Raw genomic sequence first — 12,780 nt, 5'->3', positions numbered from 1 at the left:
GCAGATCTAGCCCAAAGTACTCAATGGGAGGTACACGATGTCCCACTAGGTAGTGATCACTTCCCCATAAACATATCCATAGGAGATACAAACGTACCAATCCAAACAGAAAATCAAGAACCAAAATTCCGTTATAACCAAGCTAACTGGGACCAATTTCAAGAGATCTGCAATCAGGCTAACTTAAACGGAATAGAAAATAATGATCCAGAAATCTACTGCAAAAACCCAACAGATTACATAATAAACGCAGCCAAAATCTCCATCCCTTTTAAAACAACTAAAACAGGCAAACCCACGGTACAATGGTGGAACGAGGAAATAGAACAAACTAGACGTAAACGTAAAACAGCCTTCAATAAAGCCAAATGCGACTATAAACATCTAAAAATAGCCCACGAACTAAACCACCAAGTCCAAAGTCTAGTCAAAATAGCTAAAACCAGAGACTGGAAAAAATTCTGTGAAGAAATAAATAACTGTACAGACGCCAGAACGGTCTGGCGCAAAATCTACGCCATTAGAGGCTTAAAACGTCATTAAAAAAATCCTAACATTAATAATTCAACAAACCCCGCCGAAAAGGCAAATTACCTCGCAACCACTTTTCGGCCGTGAGCAGTAACACCAAATTTAGCCAAAAATTTAAAGATAAACTTAAAACAGAAAACAAATCAACCAAAGAACCCAATAATGATAACATAGAAATAAACCACCCTTACACAATGGAGGAGCTACTCTACGTCATCCAAAACAGGAAAATGGGCACAGCCCCAGGATTGGACCTCACTTCCTACCAAATAATTAAAAAACTCCCCCCTAAACTACTCCAGGCACTATACAATTTCATCTATCAAAACGGACAAGTACCTACTCCCTGGAAACAGGCATTAGTCATACAAATCCCTAAACCTAATAAACCAGCTAATCAGGCTAACTCCTATAGACCAATCTCCTTAACTTCAAACTTATGTAAAGTAATGGAATCTATGGCTAAAAACAGGCTACAACTTTACCTAACTCAAAATAACATCATAAACCCAGACCAAAGCGGTTTCACTCCTGGCCGCTCAACCTTAGATAACCTCGCCGGATTAGAGCAGGACATTAAGACAGGACAACTCAACAAACAATATACTACAGGCATCTTCTTAGACTTTTCCAAAGCTTTCGACATGGTATGGCACGACGGGCTAATACAAAAACTACAATAACTAGGACTCAAAGGTCAAATAATAAACTACATCCAGGACTTCCTAAACAATCGTAAAATAACCGTGGGTATAGACCAAACACTATTGGACCAATGTCCCCTAGAAAATGGCACTCCCCAGGGCAGTATCCTCAGCCCCACACTCTTCAATATAATGATAAATGATCTATTCGAGGGCCTATCCCCTAAAATAAACACATCAAAATTTTTCGGATGATGGAGCCCTCTGGATCTGCACTAAAAGCATTAAAATGGCCCAAAATCTACTTCAAAAATCTCTAAACAAAATACAACAATGGGCTGACAAATGGGGCTTCCCCCTTAACCCGAAAAAAAACTACAGGAATAGTATTTAAACACAAAAAACATGAAATCCGCCTACCCAAACCTCCAGCTAAACAACAAACCAATCCAATTCCTGAAACAAACCAAATTCTTAGGACTAATTTTCGATGAACATCTCTCCTGAGACGCTCACATAAATAATCTAATAACTAAATGTAGCAAAGATCTACCCACGCTAAGATGCCTTACTGGCTCAAACGGGGTGCCTCCAAAGACACCCTCCTCTCACATTATATATCACTAATCAGATCTAAACTAGACTACGGCTGTGCCATATACGACACCCTAAACAAATCCCTTAGCAAAAAACTAGACTCAATCCAATATCAGGCTCTAAAACTAATAACACGAACTCAACATGGCACCTCCTACACTTCACTCCAGGCCTTAACAGGAGAAATGCCACTAAATCTACGTAGGGAACAATTAACCCTAAATTTCTGGGCCGCGTCTCAATCCAACCCCCTAATCCAAAACCTAATAAACAAAAATATCAGCCCAAAAAAACAAGCCCTAGCTCAAAAACACCCTCTACTTACTCCAATATCCCAAAGAATAATCAATTACTTAAATGAACACCAAATAAATCTTAAACAAAACTGTAAACAATCAAACATCTTCACCCCTAAACTTAAAACACCCAAAATAGACATAACACTAGCTAGCACAATAAATAAACAAACCGACCCAAACATGGCTAAAACCACCACACTAGCATACATACATGAAAATTGGCCAAATTGGTGTCACATTTACACAGACAGATCATTAGATCAGATCTCAGAACAGAAGTTTATTGCTCGAAAGAAAATCACACAGAGTGATTACAGAGCATACATGAGGTTGAATATATGCACAACCACACCAACAATAATATCTAATAATATATACATACATGAATACATACATGCACCCAATCACGCATAATGCATTTCTATAATACATGTATGATCTGCATAACTACACACGTGAACACATAAAATGTACACATATATTATATTGTAGAGTGAAATTCACAAATTTTAACGTCGCAAGGGCAATTTTCCAGCCATAGATCGACGATCCTATGACATTTAATTATATAAATAATGTTAAACCTTTTTTACAAAACTGAGCCAGTTTTACTAGAATGGGTTTGTATGAACATTTCATTAATTGATTGTATTTTAGAGTGGAGGGATATTTAGTATAGTAGGCCGGAAGGTATTGTTTTCGAAGGTCATTTAGTCTTGGACATACTAATAGAAAGTGAAATTCATCTCCTATTTGGTCGTTACATAAAGTGCAAGTTCTCTCAGTACTCTGTGTGTTAAACCATCTGCCTTTCTCAATTGGTAGCCTATGATTAGATGTTCTCAGTTTAAGAATCCAGATTGCTTGTTTCAATGGAAGAGGTAATTGATACTCATCAAACTGTGGTTTGTCTTTTAGCATTGTATAATATTTGGCTTTAGATGAAGAACAAGCCTTGACATTCCAGCTTTGATAGAAGTTGTCTATTAAGGTTTGTTTAACGTTTATTTTAAGCCAAGAGAGATTTGGAAAAGAGTTAGTATCAAAGACAAAATTCAAACCAGTTTCATATAAAATATTTTTAATTGAGGTGAGCCATGGAAATGCAGTATTGCTAGTCATTGTGATTTTATGAATTAGCAGATAGATGCGGCTAGATAGTTTATTAGGCGATAAAATTAGTTTGCTCCAAAAATATATCATTCTTATTTTTATCTGAATCGTTAATGGATGTCTACCTAATTCACTATATACTACAAAATCGGGTGTTGACTGTTTTAGTCTGAGGATAGATTTACAGAACTTTAGGTGAATTCTTTCAATTGTCTTTACATTTTCATACCCCTATACTTCTGAAGAATATAGAAGTATCGGTTGAACCAAATTGTCGAACAGTTTAAGTTGGCAATCTAAAGGAATGTCTAGTGTTCTTATTCGTCTAAATATGCTGTACATTGCTTTTGATGCTTGATCACTTAACTTTTTGATAGCTTTGTGGAAACTCAGTTACACGGAATTCATAATCAACCGATGGCTGTCACCAGGTCATTGCTTAAAACGCATCATAGACTTTCCGCACAATCCCACATTTTTCCGATATTATATTTTGGGTAGTGTTAAAAAAGGAAGAGTACATTCAATTGTATCCTCGAAAGCATTTTAGGGAATTATTCAAATTATTGGTGTTGAAACATGTTTAACATCATGATTATAGTGATGCCAATCTAGGGCTACATTTTCTAATTTACACTTCGATGAACTGCAACGATTCAACTATTACATAAACCGCTATTGAACATAAATGTTGATGATGCGGTGTAGCCTCGTGTTAGCGTTATGGATATTATCGTAACGTTGTTGTCCTTTTTATATATTTTATGATAGATAATTATTTAAGACTAATATATAAAATTCGAAAGGATGATGCCGATGGAAAACGAAAATGTTATAAAAATAGACGCGTTAATAAGTAGCAATGATCGACACCGGTAGCGATTTTGCTTTCAGGGAGCGTTGTATAAGCCACGTCACAGTGGCTGGACGTCACAAATATGTCGTACTGTTGCGATATATATTGGGACTCACATTTAACGACGTTCTTTCATAGGTTTAAAAACACACATGCAACCGATATAATGTGTAAACAAAGCTAGTTCTTGGCAATTAGCCTTAGAAACAACTATTTTCGGCTCAAACAACAACTGGTCTAAATGCCTCACGGTGACATTATTAAACTGGTATTGTCTACGATATTATTTCAGACTGCAGCAAGATATAACTATGCTATACCGGGACTAGTGAACAATCACATGGGCAAGTAAAAAAGCCTTTTATCACTACGTCAGTTGATTAAATAATCGTATCGAAACTGATTTTATTTAACATAGAATACGGTTATTTGTGCATGTCTTCTGAGCATCGTAAATTAAACAAACCTTCAAGGAGTTAAAAATGACTGATATCTACGGAAGCCGACGAAAGCCTTTTAGGGGCATTTGATTTTTTAAAATTGTATTCTTGAAATTTCAAGATGCTAAATTGAAATTTCAAGATACTAAGTTGAAATTTCAAGATACTAAGTTGAAATTTCAAGTTACTAAGTTGAAATTTCAAGATACCAACTTGAACTTTCAAGATACCAACTTGAAATTTCAAGAAACATAACTTGAAATTTCAAGATACTAAAAGAATATTTGTAAAAATGTCCCTTAAAGGCATCCGTAGACATCTATTGAAACACAAAGAAAAAAAGAAATTCAATCTCCTGTATGCATTTTTCCCTATTGTTTTGTTGACAATATGGTCAGTCACATGACATAACAGACAGTAATTGAATTTAACCTGAAGCGTCTACCTCGGTTACGTCATGACGCGTGGTCACGTATTTTTCAGGGTTACATCCCATTAGTAAGACTGTTTTAAGGTGTCTCACAACTGGGCTGTCTTACTAATGGGATGAGACCTTTTTCAGGGGCTCATTTACGTACAGGCATTCAAGACAAGTTCTCCTCATATAACCACATTTTATTGTAAAATATTACAAATACAACAACTAATCTCTTGACAAAACAATAAATAACATTTGATTAATTACACTGGTTTTGTGACTATTCATATAACTTGATAAAATAATCTGCATTATTATAAGATTCGAGTATTCTTTTAAATTATCGAAGAGCGATTCCCGCAAATGAGGCGCCGGTTTACGTTATTGTCTGTATATTATTAAACCATTAACTCATTTAATTATATCACAAAATGATGAATTCGACCTGATGATATCATAAATATAATCATAAACTATTTATTGACATCACAGCCGATTTTTAGATATCAACAAATTAATTTGTGATAATTAAACCTAATCATGTTTTTGTGATGTCTTTAAATATATTTTGTAATATTAAAAAACGTTTTTTGATTTAGTTATATAAAAGAGAATCGAATTTGTGGCATCAGTGAAGGACTTTCTGACCTAACACAGGGAATAAATAGTGAAACGGCACTTCATACGTCCATAGGTTGGCAGATCTGGAAGGTAACGAGAAAGAAGAATGCTACATTCGGTATGTAAGAAAATACTTGAAAAGATCTTTCCCCTCAGGCACCCCTATCACACATAAACAAAACAAGTGTCCTGATAAGAAAAATATTGTGGAACTTGTGAGCCCAACAAACTTCTTAGACGGCTGAGTGGAGACAAGAAGTTAGGCATGTAGAGTTATCTGCTCTTTACGGCCTTCATCTTGTTTACCAACAGAAATTGTTTCGCTGCTTTTTTTCTTTCTTGTTTTATGTCTAGCCACTGTCGCAGCCACGTACAGAAACTGGCCCGCGATATCACAAGGAGTGTGCCTTATTATCACGAGAAAGGTGTTTATTGTGCCTCTCTCTCATAACTTGTTCATTTATTCCGTCGATACGTTCAATCTGGACCGAGGCAGCCCGAACGTTTCAAGGTGGCGGACATCACGTTTTGTTTGTAGAATTTACTATGGAAGTGTCAGATAATTCACGTTGTACTTTGCCTTATTTTAGAATTCTCAATATCAATTCTCAGTATTTTACAAGTTCTATTATTTCATATTTCGAATTCACACGAACCCCATGCCGTTCAGTCAGTTTTATAACTCTTTCAATGTTAATGTTTTTTGACTGATTTTCGCAAGAAAAGACTATTTTGATCGTTGGGAAATAAACAGAATTTAAATTTGTAAAACCACAAATTAAAGAGTATCCAAGGAAATAATTTAAACATTGCGTTAATTTCACCATTTGCAAGCGAAAATTAAACAATATCTTAATATTATCAATATTAAAAAATTCCATACATATTTATGACGTCTCATAAATGATACTTTCGTCTTACGGTTCATCTGGACCTTTGTTAAAGCAATGTATAAAAGTTATCTTTTAAATTTATCAAGAAGGGGGTTAACACCTCCCGAATAACGAGAAAAGAGAATCCCCACTCTTGCTTATTATTACACAAGGATGTCGCTGAGATAGGATATGTATGACGATTGCGCTCATAAACTCATACCATTGTAACTGAGGTATATTCATAGTGTGAGGTTGCTGGTAGGCATTTCACAAAACGCCCCATGATTTATAAAATAAATGTCCTTATTGTTTACTGGATGTACCGAATAAAACATTTGGTCTCAAACGAAAAACCACTGGACTAGCCGATGGATTTTGTACAATATGTTTTTGTCTGAGACAGCACGTATTCGTTTCTGTCACTGCTACAAGTCATGCAATTTTGTTTAGTGAAAGGAGTAGCCGATCAGTTTAATTTCTCATCACTGCTAACCTTTTGTGGACATCCAGCCTGCCCAGCGATATTTATTTATTTATTTATATATTTATTTATTTTCCATTCATGTATTTATATATTTATTTTCTATTCATATATTTATATTTGTGTTGTGGGGAGGGGGCAACCAACGAAGACAAATTGTGTTTTGAAAGTGTAAATCAAACACTCACTGAGACGACTAAGTGAGTTATGAAATTAAGGTTAGGGTTATAAAACCTCGTGGAAGAGAGTGGATCATTCATCGTTATAAAAAGCTATGGTCCTCGCCACTTCAATTATAATCACGAAATATCGCCAGCTGCACACGCTGTTAAATTTAGTCGCTCGCAGTCACCTAACTGTCGAGTCTCACCCGGATTGTAACTGGGCATTCCTTGAAAAGAGCACTTTGCAAGTACTGTGAGTATTATTCCCTATCGGCGGAATGGCTTGTTTTCACCTGTTAGGTATTAGAACACATGCAGTTAGCTTCGTTAATTAATCATCGCGATATTTCGTGTTTTTAGTGGCGAGGTATCAGATACCAAACATTTCTCATTACCGTATGGGGCCAGTCGTGCTTCAATATTGCAAGATCCTGCAATGTTTCAAAGGATCTAAAAAGTAAAACACAGGACAATACGTCCTGACATTCCCAATCTGATGTGTGCGGGAAACCGGCACCAGTTGCGCTGGCAATGTGAGGGGATATTTTATGTCCGCTTCAAGCTTACGTTAGGAAATGGCATCACCATAATCACACAAGTGGGACAGCTGTTCTCTCGCTATTGAGCTTGAGTGAGTGAGTGAGTGAGTGAGTATGGTTTTACGCCGCTTTTAGCAATATTCCAGCAATATCACGGCGGGGGACACCAGAAATGGGCTTACTGAGCTTGAACTTTACAACCGGTCATTCGGTATCTATATATATGTAATCATCAAGATTACAAGAGAACACACGTAGGTCACTGCTACAATCAACACACGTCTTTATTCCGTTACTGTACAAATCGAGCTGTGTTGACATCTCAACTGCCCTGTCCTCCCTTCTATTCTTACCGTGCACCCGCTGACCTAGCAACATATCACCATATTCGTTCTACATCCTTTTAGAGTTATTCCCCTTACATTGACCGTACAGAAGCTCCCAATCTCATTAAAATCAGATCTTAGTTCTCGCTACCGCTAAACAAAGATCTGAAGACATCCCATTAGGGATCACGTCAGAACGACCTTTCATCCGACCAATCAATGCGTCGCTTACCAGATTATGAAAGTGACAGTTGGAAAGTGATTTCTAATCATGCACTCTCGAAAACTTTAACATGGGGTATTCCGAACGATGGTTACGGGTTTAACGACTGAATCCTTACAATCTAGACCATCTAATTGTCATTCCAGAATGTGTTTTTGTTCAGGTTTCAAATTTGTAATCGAGAATTTGTCAAAATATGCTTCGAAGCTTAGTTGCCAATTTCAAATTTGTGCCGTAAAGCACGAGAGAGCTGCCTTCTGATTGGTCATTCAATTGGTCGGTCAAAGTTCGCGCAAGGTCGGTCTGACGTGACCCGTAATGTGATGTCCTCAGATCTTTGTTTAGCGGTAGCGAGAACTTAGATCTGATTTTAATGAAATTGAGAAGCTCCTTCCCAGCACGTGATGCCGAATACTCCTACCCCTGCTAAATTATTTTATTTGTTTGTCAATTTGAATTTCTATTTCACTTCAACTATCATGCAATTGATATAGTAAGAATGTAAGAGGGAACTTGCTTGATTATCCGTTCGTCTGCAATCTCGAATCAATCGGATCAAACAAACAAAAAGGCAAATTCATCTAGGAAATCTGGTCAGTCATAAACCTTTTCAAAATTCACTATGATTGCATTCCCAAAGACATAAACAAAAGAATAAACACTACTACATTTGGGGTTAGAGGGACAATTTCAAGATTCTTGTAATGGCCGCGCCCACACTGGTGGCAGCGATGTTACCGAGAGTGTAACGAAGATGTCACGCGCTGGAAGGAGCTTGTACATACATATCTATTTTTAAAACTGCAGCCTAGTAGGAACGAGCCGTCTGCATACTTAAGACGTTTTATTTTTTAAAATGAATATTTAGCAGGAAAAGATGTTTCAAGAGTATTAAGACGGTCATGTCATTCGAACGGACTCAAAAGGAGTCTATGGTGGCGAATAGTACATGGTCATCCACGATAATCCACTGCATATTTGTATGAAATGGATACCAGGATTCGTCGGTAACATTCATATAGCTGCGTCCGGTCGTGACGTCACCTCCGTCTCTGTTTTGAGCAATCTCATTAAAATCAGATCTTAGTTCTTGCTACCACTACTAAAAAAGAACTGAGGACATCGCATTACGGATCAACAACCTTTCGCGAACTTTGACCGACCAAATCAATTACGGTGCTTGTTTCAAACTGGCGACTTCCATTCCCGGCTACGCTTTGAAAAATATTGTTTCAAAATTAGAAATTTGAACCAAATATAATTCGGGAATGTCTAATAAATAAAATATTTATGGTCGATATTGTGTGGCAGTACTGGCAGTACTTTCCATGGGCAATGGAAAGTCTCTTCCGTTTCAAATCTGTAACCCGTTGAAGCCATTCGTGACCAACTCGTGTTATTCCGGGACAAGACCTTGTTGCAGGTTACGGAAAGGGGCGAGTGGTGACGAATGCCGTTGAAGCGAGAGACTGTCGTTCGGAATACCTCGTGTTGCACCTTTTCGAGGTTACATGAAAGGAAAACACATTCCGACTGTCACTTTCCCGATCTGGTAAGCGACGCTCTGATTGGTCGGATGAAAGGTCGTCCGACTTTAGTTTAGCGGTAGCGAGAACTAAGATCTGATTTTAATGAGATTGTGTTTTAAATAACATACATGAACGTGGGTTCGAATCCCAGATTCACCCATAATATATTTTAAGGTTTGTCAGCACCAATCCAGTGCTCATGTGTTTCACCAAAGTGGTACACGTCTCAGAGCTGCCAAACTTCAGAGTTTCCTCTTCTCAGAAGATTATATACGTGTCGGCGGATCCTTATACTTGGTGCCAGGTTTTCATTTTCAGAAAGAAAGGCCTTTGAATTCAGTACTTCTACGTGTAAAATTTGTTGGAGATGACCAAAGGTGAATTTAATATCATCAACCCATGCTTGTCTTAAGAGGCGAGTAACAGGATCGGGTGGTCTGGCTCGCTGACTTGGGTGATGCTTGTCATTGTATCCCAATTTCGTGGATCGATGCTCGTGATATCAATCACTGGATTGTCTGGCCTAGAATCATATGGCTGGAATACTGCTGAGTGCTGCGTTAAACAACAAACAAATAAAATATCATATTATCATCGCTTCGTACAGTTGTCACGATTACTTGTCAATTCGAAAACGATGTGATCGTCAAAACAACCACCAATTCAGCCATGGAGATTTTGGATGTAAAGGAGGCGTTCGTTATTTCACAGGGAAACGGATGACATAGAACCATACTACCGATACCGGATTTTACACCAGGCGATTGGCTTTGAATGTTTGGGGGTCACTGGGTTGCCTCCCTTTCACCACACTTTCACATCTTTATTACACATAGAAATGACATGAACAGACAACGCCGAGAAAGCACTGCAGCACCTTTATAGGAGACGACGGTTGGGGCAGCTCAATGGTAGTGTGTGTGTGTGTCAGTGTAAGTGGAGGTCAGTGGTAGTGTGTGTGTCAGTGTAAGGTTGCGCCAGGTCAGTGGTAGTGTGTGTCAGTGTAAGGTTGGGGCAGCTCAATGGTAGTGTGTGTGTCGGTGTAAGTTTGCGCCAGGTCAGTGGTAGTGTGTGTGTGTCAGTGTAAGGTTGGGTTAGCTCAATGGTAGTGTGTGTATGTCAGTGTAAGGTTGGGGCAGCTCAATGGAAGTGTGTGTGTCAGTGTAAGGTTGGGGCAGCTCAATGGTAGTGTGTGTGTCGGTGTAAGTTTGCGCCAGGTCAGTGGTAGTGTGTGTGTGTCGGTGTAAGGTTGGGTTAGCTCAATGGTAGTGTGTGTATGTCAGTGTAAGTTTGCGCCAGCTCAGTGGTAGTGTGTATGTCAGTGTAAGGTTGGGGCAGCTCAGTGGTAGTGTGTGTGTCAGTGAAAGGTTGGGGCAGCTGATAAGACACCTTGTAGGAAGGGATAGCTCAGTAGTAGTGTGTGTGTCAGTGTAAGGTTGGGGCAGCTGATAAGACACCTTGTAGGAAGGGATAGCTCAGTGGTAGTGTGTGTGTCAGTGAAAGGTTTGGTCAGCTTATAAGACACCTTGTAGGAAGGGGTAGCTCAGTGGTAGTGTGTGTGTCAGTGTTAGGTTGGGGCAGCTGATAAGACACCTTGTAGGAAGGGGTGGCTCAGTGGTAGTGTGTGTCAGTGTAAGGCTGGGACAGCTGATAAGACACCTTGTAGGAAGGGGTAGCTCAGTGGTAGTGTGTGTGTCAGTGTAAGGCTGAGGTAGCTCAGTTGTAGTGTGTGTGTGTCAGTGTAAGTGGAGGTCAGTGGTAGTGTGTGTGTCAGTGTAAGGTTGCGCCAGGTCAGTGGTAGTGTGTGTCAGTGTAAGGTTGGGGCAGTTCAATAGTAGTGTGTGTGTCAGTGTAAGGTTGGGGCAGCTCAATGGAAGTGTGTGTGTCAGTGTAAGGTTGGGGCAGCTCAATGGTAGTGTGTGTGTCGGTGTAAGTTTGCGCCAGGTCAGTGGTAGTGTGTGTGTGTCAGTGTAAGGTTGGGTTAGCTCAATGGTAGTGTGTGTATGTCAGTGTAAGGTTGGGGGAGTTCAATGGAAGTGTGTGTTGTCAGTGTAAGGTTGGGGCAGCTCAATGGTAGTGTGTGTGTCGGTGTAAGTTTGCGCCAGGTCAGTGGAAGTGTGTGTGTGTCAGTGTAAGGTTGGGTTAGCTAAATGGTAGTGTGTGTATGTCAGTGTAAGTTTGCGCCAGCTCAGTGGTAGTGTGTATGTCAGTGTAAGGTTGGGGCAGCTCAGTGGAAGTGTGTGTGTGAGTGTAAGGTTGGGGCAGATCAGTGGTAGTGTGTGTGTCAGTGTAAGGTTGGGGCAGCTGATAAGACACCTTGTAGGAAGGGATAGCTCAGTGGTAGTGTGTGTGTCAGTGTAAGGTTGGGGCAGCTGATAAGACACCTTGTAGGAAGGGATAGCTCAGTGGTAGTGTGTGTGCCAGTGTAAGGTTGGGTCAGCTTATAAGACACCTTGTAGGAAGGGGTAGCTCAGTGGTAGTGTGTGTGTGTCAGTGTTAGGTTGGGGCAGCTGATAGGCACCTTGTAGGAAGGGGTAGCTCAGTGGTAGTGTGTGTATCAGTGTAAGGTTGGGACATCTGATAAGACACCTTGTAGGAAGGGGTAGCTCAGTGGTAGTGTGTGTATCAGTGTAAGGTTGGGACATCTGATAAGACACCATGTAGGAAGGAGTAGTTCAGTGGTAGTGTGTGTGTATCAGTGTAAGGTTGGGACATCTGATAAGACACCTTGTAGGAAGGGGCAGCTCAGTTGTAGTGTGTGTGTATCAGTGTAAGGCTGGGACAGCTGATAAGACACCATGTAGGAAGGAGTAGTTCAGTGGTAGTGTGTGTGTCAGTGTAAGGTTGGGGCAGCTCAGTGGTAGTGTGTGTGTCAGTGTAAGGCTGGGACAGCTGATAAGACACCATGTAGGAAGGAGTAGTTCAGTGGTTGTGTGTGTGTCAGTGTAAGGTTGGGGCAGCTCAGTGGTAGTGTGTGTGTCAGTGTAAGGCTGGGACAGCTTATAAGACACCTTGTAGGAAGGAGTAGTTCAGTGGTAGTGTGTGTATCAGTGTAAGGTTGGGGCAGCTCAGTGGTAGTGTGTGTGTCAGTGTAAGGCTGGGACAGCTGATAAGACACCATGTA

Source organism: Haliotis rufescens, unplaced genomic scaffold, assembly GCF_023055435.1.
Source record: "Haliotis rufescens isolate VD_foot unplaced genomic scaffold, xgHalRufe1.0.p SCAF_20, whole genome shotgun sequence".
In the NCBI taxonomy this organism is placed as follows: domain Eukaryota; kingdom Metazoa; phylum Mollusca; class Gastropoda; order Lepetellida; family Haliotidae; genus Haliotis; species Haliotis rufescens.
The sequence above is the reverse complement of the archived record's forward strand: the minus strand, read 5'-3'. Positions refer to the sequence as shown.